A 9213-nucleotide genomic window follows, 5' to 3' on the forward strand; every position below is an offset into this window, starting at 1 on the left:
TGTGGTAGTAAAATAAAGGATTGATTTCTTTAAAGCCATAATTATTTATTTATAAACAGTTTAGAGGTTAAACTTTACTCAAACAAAAAACCAGGTGACATTCTGGGGTATGAGGGGCTGCTCTCCTAGGTGCTGGGCAACACCAGGCACTGGCTGCACAAGGCCAGAGAGGTTACGTGGCGGCTCTCTAGAAACCCGACCGCACAGAGCTGCTACATTCCCTGTAGAGCATTTACTTCTTCCAAGTCCAGTTTTATATGTGGAACCTCATTACATGGTTCCTTTTTCAAGGCCCCCTGGGAAGGCATCCATGATAGGCAGAGGGCCACATTCCTCTGGGAATTCCACAGTGTGGAAGCCCTTCTTACCTGCCAGCTGTTGATGGGTTTCCTAAGAGCCCATGGAAGAGGCCCCAGGTGAGGGGGAGCATACTGATGGACCCAGAGACCTTGGCAGACATGTCTTTGATGCCAGCGAGCTGGCATATGGTGATGATGGCCCTGTGGCAGCAGACATCATAACATCTGGGTTGTTTCTTCATCTTGATAGTCTCCTTTTAAATCTTAATGAAATATCATGAAATACTGTATGGTCTTCATATCGTTCTATATAACGCAAATAGTGAATTGCTCTATTCTTTGCTTTTCTGAAAGCATCTATCCGTTTAGTGGCTTTCCCAACAGCAAAACTTGAAGCTCCTTGTCCGTTCCCCTCAGCATCCAGGACACCTACCAATCTGTTTCTTCCCTCTTTTGCTGTCCTATTGAAAACATTTCCTACCTCAAGTATCCTGGCATCATAATTATCATATTTTTCTGTGTTGGGACCAGGGTCGGGGGGCTAAGACTGATGCCTCCCCACAAGTTTCCACTGCATCCTTGCTCTCATTTCATCTTCATCTTCCTCTTCCAGTCCCATTCTTCTCTCTGCTGGGTCATGTTGGCCTCCTCCTTCTGTTCTTCCTTACTTTTTTGGGCAATGATCTGTACTGCTCCATTTTTAATAAGACGGACATTCAGACCAGGCCACAGAAACCATAAGGCCCTTCACTAATGATCTGACCCCTGTTCAAATCCTTTCTTCTCTTCTTTTTCGTTCTGTTGCCTCTTCCTTTTCTTGCTCCAGCACCAGTCTCTGCTAAAACACCTTTCCACAGCTCATGTGCAGTGGAATTTCCTAGACAGTCACCTAAAAAGTGCAGCAACTACAACATCAATATCAAATTCCTGAAGAACTGAATTGAAAACTCAAATAAAACTGGTCAGCAAACAATTATCTGCTCTGTTACGAACAAAAGAAAAAAAAAAAAAAAAAAGGAAGACTGTGATAAAAGACAACATTTCCAAATCTTCTCATCAGTGTATAATGTTAGTAAAACCATGAAAGCTGATTGTTCATGTTGGAAGTAAGTCCCTAATCCTTGGAGGCAGCACTGACCCAGAAAGATATTTTTGAAAAGACAGCAAGAGAATAAGAAGAAAGAAAAACTTTTGATATTGTTCCAATTGGTGCAGATATTGAATAAAAGGAAGGTTCTTATTTGTTTTGAAAATACATTTCTAATGCATATCACCATGAATATTATAGATAATAGTTTTATATTTTGGCAACAATGGCGTCATCTGGAAATGATGGCACTCCATAGTCAAGTAATCTGTATGTGATTACAACTAAGTGATTTGCAGAAGTACCATCGTGACAGCTATCACATCCCTATGCATCTTAATATTCTTTCTTCAAATGTTTATTGGTTCCCTTGTATCTAAAAACTGAGGGCACAGGTTGCAAACAGACTGATAAATATATATGCTCCTAGGAGAAATTGCAGATGTAATCGATTTTGCTTCTAGAGCTAAAAAGGCTGGGAAAAGTAGGAGCAGCCTAATCTAGTTTCAGGAAAGATTACAGTTTAATGAGTAGATGGAGATAAGTGGTGAATGAGAGATTTTCCAGACAGAAGAATGAGTGCAAAGGACTGAGGAATGTAAACATCGGTAAAGTCAGACCTACTGAATTTGCTGAAGATCAATGGTGGGAATTGCAGCTCGGATAAGTATGAAGATGTATTCAAATGTGGAGGGCCTTGTATTTGAAGCTAAGCAATGGAACTTTATCCTGCTGGTTGGTGCATCTCTTTAGTGGGTATAAGAATGAACTGAAGCTTGTTAAAATGCCCAATTCTGAAAAATTCTCATTCAGTAGGTCTAGGATGAGGTTCAGAAAATTATTTTTAGCAAAAATGCTGGGTGACATTTTTTAAGATAGTCTTTGTTCAAAAATTAGCTGGGCGTGATGGCCGGCGCCTGCAGTTCCAGCTACTCAGGAGACTGAGGCAGGAGAATGGCGTGAACCTGGGAGGCGGAGCTTGCAGTGAGCCTAGATCACTCCACTGCATTCTAGCCTGGGCGCAAAACAAAAACAAACAAACAAGCAAACAAACACACAAAAAGATAGTCTGTTCATACCTTAAGGAAACAGCAATTGTGGGATATTGAGGCATTCTAACCAGAAGCACAACACTCTGCAAGATCATTTGGGGTGAGGAAAAGAAGGAAATTGGAAACACTTGTTTTGATTTGAAAGAACAGTTTTTTTGTAAAACCCATGGTCTGGGATGAAGGAGACCTGGATCCCTGCTTTGCCTCCTTCACTGATGAGTTCTGTTTCTTAAGAGCTGTTGTCAAACCTATTTGGCTCTCATTTGCGCCTTCTTTCTAAGTAGATAAGTATTAAGGGTAAAGATGCTTTAAAAATATTTATGCTACTCAAATGGAGGTTTTATAATTATAAACAATGCAAATGTTACGGGCTGACCAGATCTAGGATGTGACCCAAATTAGAAAATATAAAGTATTAGTGGATGCCATGATTTGTGAGACAGCCACTGGAGTATCCTTCATAGTAGAGCTTGATGTTTGGAATCTGAATATAGGTTCTCACATCAAAAGAAGAAAGATATGGTTAGAACTTACCCTTGGTGTTCTCTCAATGACTTACTTACTATTACAAATGAAAAGAGTTGACGTGTACATAAGAGCTCTTTGCCAGGAACTGTTAAAGCATTTTACATAAATTATCTCATTTTATTATCCCATGGCCCTGTACATACAAATATATCTTAATTTTTTAGTTGAAAGTACTGGCATGAGAGATGCCAGTACTATCCCAAGGAAGCATTAGTAGTTAGAAACTAGAGCTGGGATTCAAACTGATGCTGTCCGACTCTAAAAGCAGCACTTTTAACAACACCTCGCTAAACTAGATGAGTCTCCCTTAGTTTGGACATACACAAAAAATAGATTTGTCATAGATCACAGACAGTCACTTAGATTTTGGTCTAATGTGTAATTCTCAGTTTCAATGATCTCTGCAAAGGTAATATTAGTAGGTTGTGAGTTATGCAAATTGAAAATATCATCTATCTCTTGTACAAAAATAAAAGCTTTGTCAAATTTATATTCACACATGTTGAAACAATGCATTCAGAGAACAATGCATTCATTTTATGTGGGAATTTAAATAGGTCCATGTGGAATAAAGATTAGACCGGTGTTCTCATGCACAGATTACTAGAGTAACTGTACTACAGTCAAGAAACCTGATTTCTCACACTAGCTCAGCCACTAAACACCTGTTGTTCTGAGGTAGCAAATTATCCTTTCTTTTATTTTGCTTTTTGTTTTTTTTAAACTCCCTTGTACTATCACAGGACTAGACTAGGGAGCCTCCAATATCCCTTTCAGTTCTAAAATTTTATGCTTCGATAATTATGAATAAACATGTTGCCCATCCCTTGAGTTAAACATGAATGATGAATCATCTCAAGTCTGAAAAATATGGCTTTAATCTTATGTGACACCTTTGGCTCACGGTATCTCAGGAAAGCCCTACCAATCACATTTGGCTGCTTTGCTTATGTAGTTTATGACCAGAATTGGTTTGCTTTAGATAACACACTCTTGTGCTGTGCCACTGTTGCTAAGATACAGTTTTGTAAATAAATGTTATTTTAAATATACATCCTGGTGTGGGGAGAAAGAAATGTGGAAAGCAGTTGGCCAAAGATGTAAGCTAACTTTTGAGAGGACTGAGACAATGCTTTAGATAAACCTTTACAGGATCCACTTTTCACCTCATCCTAAAATTATTTTGCTTTACCCTGAAACTGGGTGAAGGGAGGTTAAGCATTTGGGGGAAAGAGTGACCAAGTCTAAGGTTACTAACAACGATGAGTTGTTTTGTAACCCTAGTGATCTGTCCAGTTTGAAACGACACTGATACTGTTGCTGCAGGGCTCTGTGAGCTTATTTTTTTTTTCCCTCAACATTTCTGTCTCAACCTTTCCATTGAAAATAAATAAATGAGAGAAACAGAAAGAAAGAGAGAGAATTTGATTGTTACCACTTACAATAGATTTCAAAAGTCCCATTTTAGGAACCAGTATTGAAGGCTGAAGGGATTCCAACCGGGCGCCCCTGCTCCAGAGAACAGTTGGCATGCAGGCTGCCTAATAAAGACAACAAAGTAAGTCGTTCCCCATGTGCTGAGCTCTAAGGGGGGCAGAAAAGCCTGTCACTCCCTGATAACCCCTCCACCACTGCCTGAAAACCCACTATTAGACACCCACGTCTTAAAGCTCCCATGACTCCTTGCTTAGGAGCCGCTGCTGAAATGTGAGCACCTCCAGAGGAAAGAGGAAGGCATAACCACGCTCCAGCTGACGCTTCAGAGGGGATTTTCTGGGCAACTAGCTGTCAATAGGAGAGAAGGGTGGTGAGAGAAGAGCGGTCTGGAGGGTAGCTTGCTTGCCAGGCAAGGGAGAAAAAGAGCTGGAAGTGTACCATGGGGTTCCAAAGTCATGTTTTGTCTGCCTCAACCATTTTGTCAAGGCCAGCCTAGCTGGCCTAATTCGTATTTGGTTTTGCAAATGAAGCCGGATCCATTAGCCTGTTTCATGTCGCTTTTATGACTCTAGACAAGATTCTTGTTAGCCACATTCAATGACTATACCTCTTTGCTTCATTTCCCAAAACTGAGCCAACTGTCCTATCTCTCAGCCTATGTATACTCAGGAAACAGAACTTAATTTTATGGTTATTAATTATAAGTCCTTAAGCAGCTGATAAGCTTCTGTGAGGACATTTAAAGTGTTGCCCTTACTGCAAAAGCCTTGATGTGTCTTTGTAACTCTGACTAATTCAGAAGGGCCACACTGAGAAGATGTTCATCATCTGCTCACTCACTGACAGCAGCTCACTCTTCAGGAACTGAAGAGCTGTTCCACAAACAGCTCTTCTTGCGCTCCTGGGATCACTGCCTTCTAGTCCATGTCCAACTTCTTCACCAGGCTTTAGGTGTCTGAGTCACAGGCTGGACTTCAACGTTTTAGTGTCACCTCCCCACCTTCCCCATCCCAGACATCCCCTGGTTTGGTCCCAGTCATTTCTTTCCCTTTCCACTGACTCAGGATCACTTTGTTTTCCTGTTTATCTCCCTTCTCCAGGTTAGCAAAAGAGAACAGTAAAGAAATTACCCTGCTGGCAGATAAAAATTTAACTTGGAAATTACTGACATCTGGACTGCCCGGTTACTATAAGGACACACAAACCATGTACTTCGCCTGTACGTGTCCTGGGGAAAATGCTGAAAGAGAGTATTGGGTATAGGATTCAGATTGTTTTAGAGAAATGGAAGTAAAAACAAAACAAATGACCAGACTATGAGGAATAGAAAGCTTGCCAAAAAGAGACACTAAAAAACAGGTGAACATAATAATGACAACAAACTCAGGAGTTCAAGGTGTACTGTCTTCAAATAGTCCTATAATTCTGAAGATCAGAGTACGTTATGTCTAGCCATTTCTTAGAATTTTCAATAATCCATATTTTATGGCTATGCAAATTTTAAAGACAATGGTTTGATGTCAGACAAATCTATGGTGGAAATGTTGCTCCACAATTTACTAGTTTTTGTGATTTGGGGATTTTGAGCTCTCTGAACCTTACTTTCCTTATCAAGAAAATCAAAATCAACTTCAAATAGTTATTACAAAGAATGAAAGAAATGAGAATGCAGAGATTAGCACATGCCTGGCACCTAATGAGTAGGCAATAAAGGATAGCTGTTTTACGTGCAATGTAATTAAATGCATATTGAGCCCTTTAAGTGCCAGGCACCATCCTAGTCATTACATATGTATTGCCTCATTTAATATTCGTATTACCTTATGAGATAGAGACAATCATTTGTACATTTCTTTTTCAGATGAGATGGTGGAGAAATATAAAGTTAAGTCATTCACCCAAGGTTACACAGATGGTAAGTGGGAGAACTGGGATTTAAGCCCAGGCGATGGGCTCAAGAACCCACACTCTTAACTACTATTCTTTAAATAAATATGATTGCAAAATCTTAGAAATGAAAGACACTGGAAATAGTTCAGTACAACCGATCATTTACAGATGAGGGACATGGGCTTCATGGCAGACCCAGGAGGAGCCACTCTCCTGTCTCTTGTGTCCTTGCCTGTGGCCTCCCTCTGCACTGAGAGAGCTTTCCCCACACATGATAGACACTCATTGGGTTGTCCAAGCATTTTCAAGAGTGCAAACAAAAGAGTATTTATTTTAAGAAAAGGTTTTCATATGATTTAGATAGTTTATATAAACTGATGAAATAAACCTGACCTGATCTGTAGCATTAGGAAAAAAAAAAAAAAAAAAAAAAAAGAATCAACAAAACAGAAGGAAATGGAGAAGAGAGGAAGTTAACAGAATTCAAGCTAATTTTGATTTTTCACCATGTTTCCAAATATGGTAAGGTATGGCCATTGGATTTTCATCCTCAGTCTATCACTTACTAGGACTTCATCTATATAAAGACAAAAGAGAGGGTACAGGAATGTTTAAATTTTGGGACTCATTTTGCCTACATGTAATTTGGGGGATGTGTGTTCAGTTCCCTTAGTTAGTCTCCAGTTGGCTATGTAATAAGACTGCAAGGGGTCTTTTATAAGAGTAGCTCTGAACTGTTCACATTGTGTAATTTATTCTTGACAACCATCCTGGGAGAGAGGCAGTGGAGATTAAATTATCTCCTTTTGTTGGAGAGGAAAGTAAAGCTCAGAAAGGGTAAGTGGTATACATGCCAAGTCCCTAAACTGACATTTTCATCTCATACTTTTGGAGGATAGTTTCACTGATCACAACCGCTTTCTCTTTCTCTTAAGTATAGTAGCCTATGCCCCAGGAATGTAGCATAGTGTCTATTTACATCTATCTCTGAATAGGCAGGTGTAGATTAAATTGCAATACAATTGTCACAGCATTTGTCTCCATCTTAATGATAATAAAGATGGAAAACTAATAAAGATGAGAGATTTTTTTCTTCTAAAAAAGACTTTTAAAGTTATGGAATTAGAACATATAGTTACTGTAGATCCAATCACCACAAGTGCTAGCAATTGTCCATGTATATACAGAGACTTAAAGGCAAATTGAGAGGCAAGCAGTTAATTATTTAAATGCTGTAGAGCTATGTAGCAGCCCAGAGACAAAGGTTAAAAGGAAAGTTTTCAATCACAACTTTATTATGTACGTATACACCATAAGCTACATTTAGACATAATCCACCTTCAGACCTCTGAGCAGCAAGTTATATGGGGAAGGAAGGAAGACACAAGTTTGAATGATATCAGCCCAGCAAGCTAGACAGATTCTCTTGGTAAAGTATCATAGATTCAAATTTCAGATCAGTTTCCTCCAGATTTCTGAACAATTTTTGACAGAATTGCCCTATTTACTAGTTGCTTAGTTATAGGTAAATAGTTGCTATCTGAGACATCGAGTAACATTCAAGATTGTTTGGGACCCTTAAAATAGTCTTGTTTTAGTATGACAAATTAATTATTTTATTATTATTATTAAAATTATATAGTATATAATTATTATATTATCATATATAATTAATAATTATTTAATTTTTATGGCATTTGCATTAGTTAGGTTACAGGCTACATTGTTTTACTATGGATACCTTAAAATGCTTAAAACATTTTCTTATGTCACAGATACTATGGGTCAGGAATTCAGGTGGGAGACAGAGGGGATGACTTACCTTGTTTCAAGATCTCTGGGGCCTCAGCTGAGAAAGCTTGTATGTCTGAGGGTAAGTCAAATGTTGTGGGGCAACCTGGAGGTTTCTCTACTGACATAGCTATACAGTCTGGGAGGACAGAGGCTTGGTTCAGTTGGAATTGTCAACCAAGCATCTTTATGTGGCCTTGGACATAACACAACAGGGCAGCTGAGTTCCAGTGGGGAGCATCTTGGGGATGAGCATTCTGAGAAAACCAAGTAGAAGTTACAAGGCCTCTTCTGGCCAAGCTATGAAAGTCACATAGCATCACTCTGCTATCCTCCGTTGTATAAGAAGTCACAAAGCTTTTGAAAAAAGAAGACATAGACTACATAGACTTCACCTTTTGATTCCATGTTTTTAAACTTTCACAAGGTCGTTAAACAAATAAACACTTTAATGGTGAGCGTTCCAGGGCTATGAGTGGTCTTCTATCTTCATCCTGTGGTTTCTTCCACTGTCAGGGTTTTTCAGGCATCAGACAACGGAGAGTGCAGAGTAAGCATCCATAAAGAGATGACCAGGAAACTGCATACTTCAGATTCTTTCATACTTCATCAGCTTGAATTTGGTCCATATGGCCTCACATCACTAGAAAAGTGCCTAGGAGAATAGTATATAGCCTGCAGGGAGTGAAGGTGTACATGTTCCCTTCTGTCACTAAAAGTAAGAAGGAGAGAAGAAATACTGGAAGCAGGAAGCCTCCATCTGCCCTCTGACTTCTCTCTCCTCCCGAATTCCACACTCACACATACACTATTTTTTTCTATGTATACAACACACTCTCCCTTTCCCACCAGTAGAGACAACTCAAAATTTCATCCTGTTTCTCCATGCAGCACAAAGTCAGAATTTCTGAGTGATATTCCATCGTCTTCATCAGATCTGGCTCTGGCTTCTTTTATCTGGCAGACTACAAACAAAAACCAAGCAAAATGTGCTGATGGCAGAGCCTCATATTTGGCTCTAGGCAACTCACTTGTGGCTATTATAGACCCTTACATGACTCCAGGTAGGTTTAGGGAAAGGGTCACTGGAATTAGGTTTTATATGGGAACCCTTGATTCACGAATACAT

General features: G+C 39.4%; 1 pseudogene; it reads right to left on the bottom strand.

The window, feature by feature from the left end:
* Nucleotides 1-212: 212 nt before the first annotated feature.
* LOC103236734 (small ribosomal subunit protein uS5m pseudogene) lies at nt 213-8212 on the bottom strand (annotated as a pseudogene).
* Between the last annotated feature and the right edge of the window lie 1001 nt (nt 8213-9213).

Source organism: Chlorocebus sabaeus, chromosome 7 (assembly GCF_047675955.1).
Source record: "Chlorocebus sabaeus isolate Y175 chromosome 7, mChlSab1.0.hap1, whole genome shotgun sequence".
Classification (NCBI taxonomy): domain Eukaryota; kingdom Metazoa; phylum Chordata; class Mammalia; order Primates; family Cercopithecidae; genus Chlorocebus; species Chlorocebus sabaeus.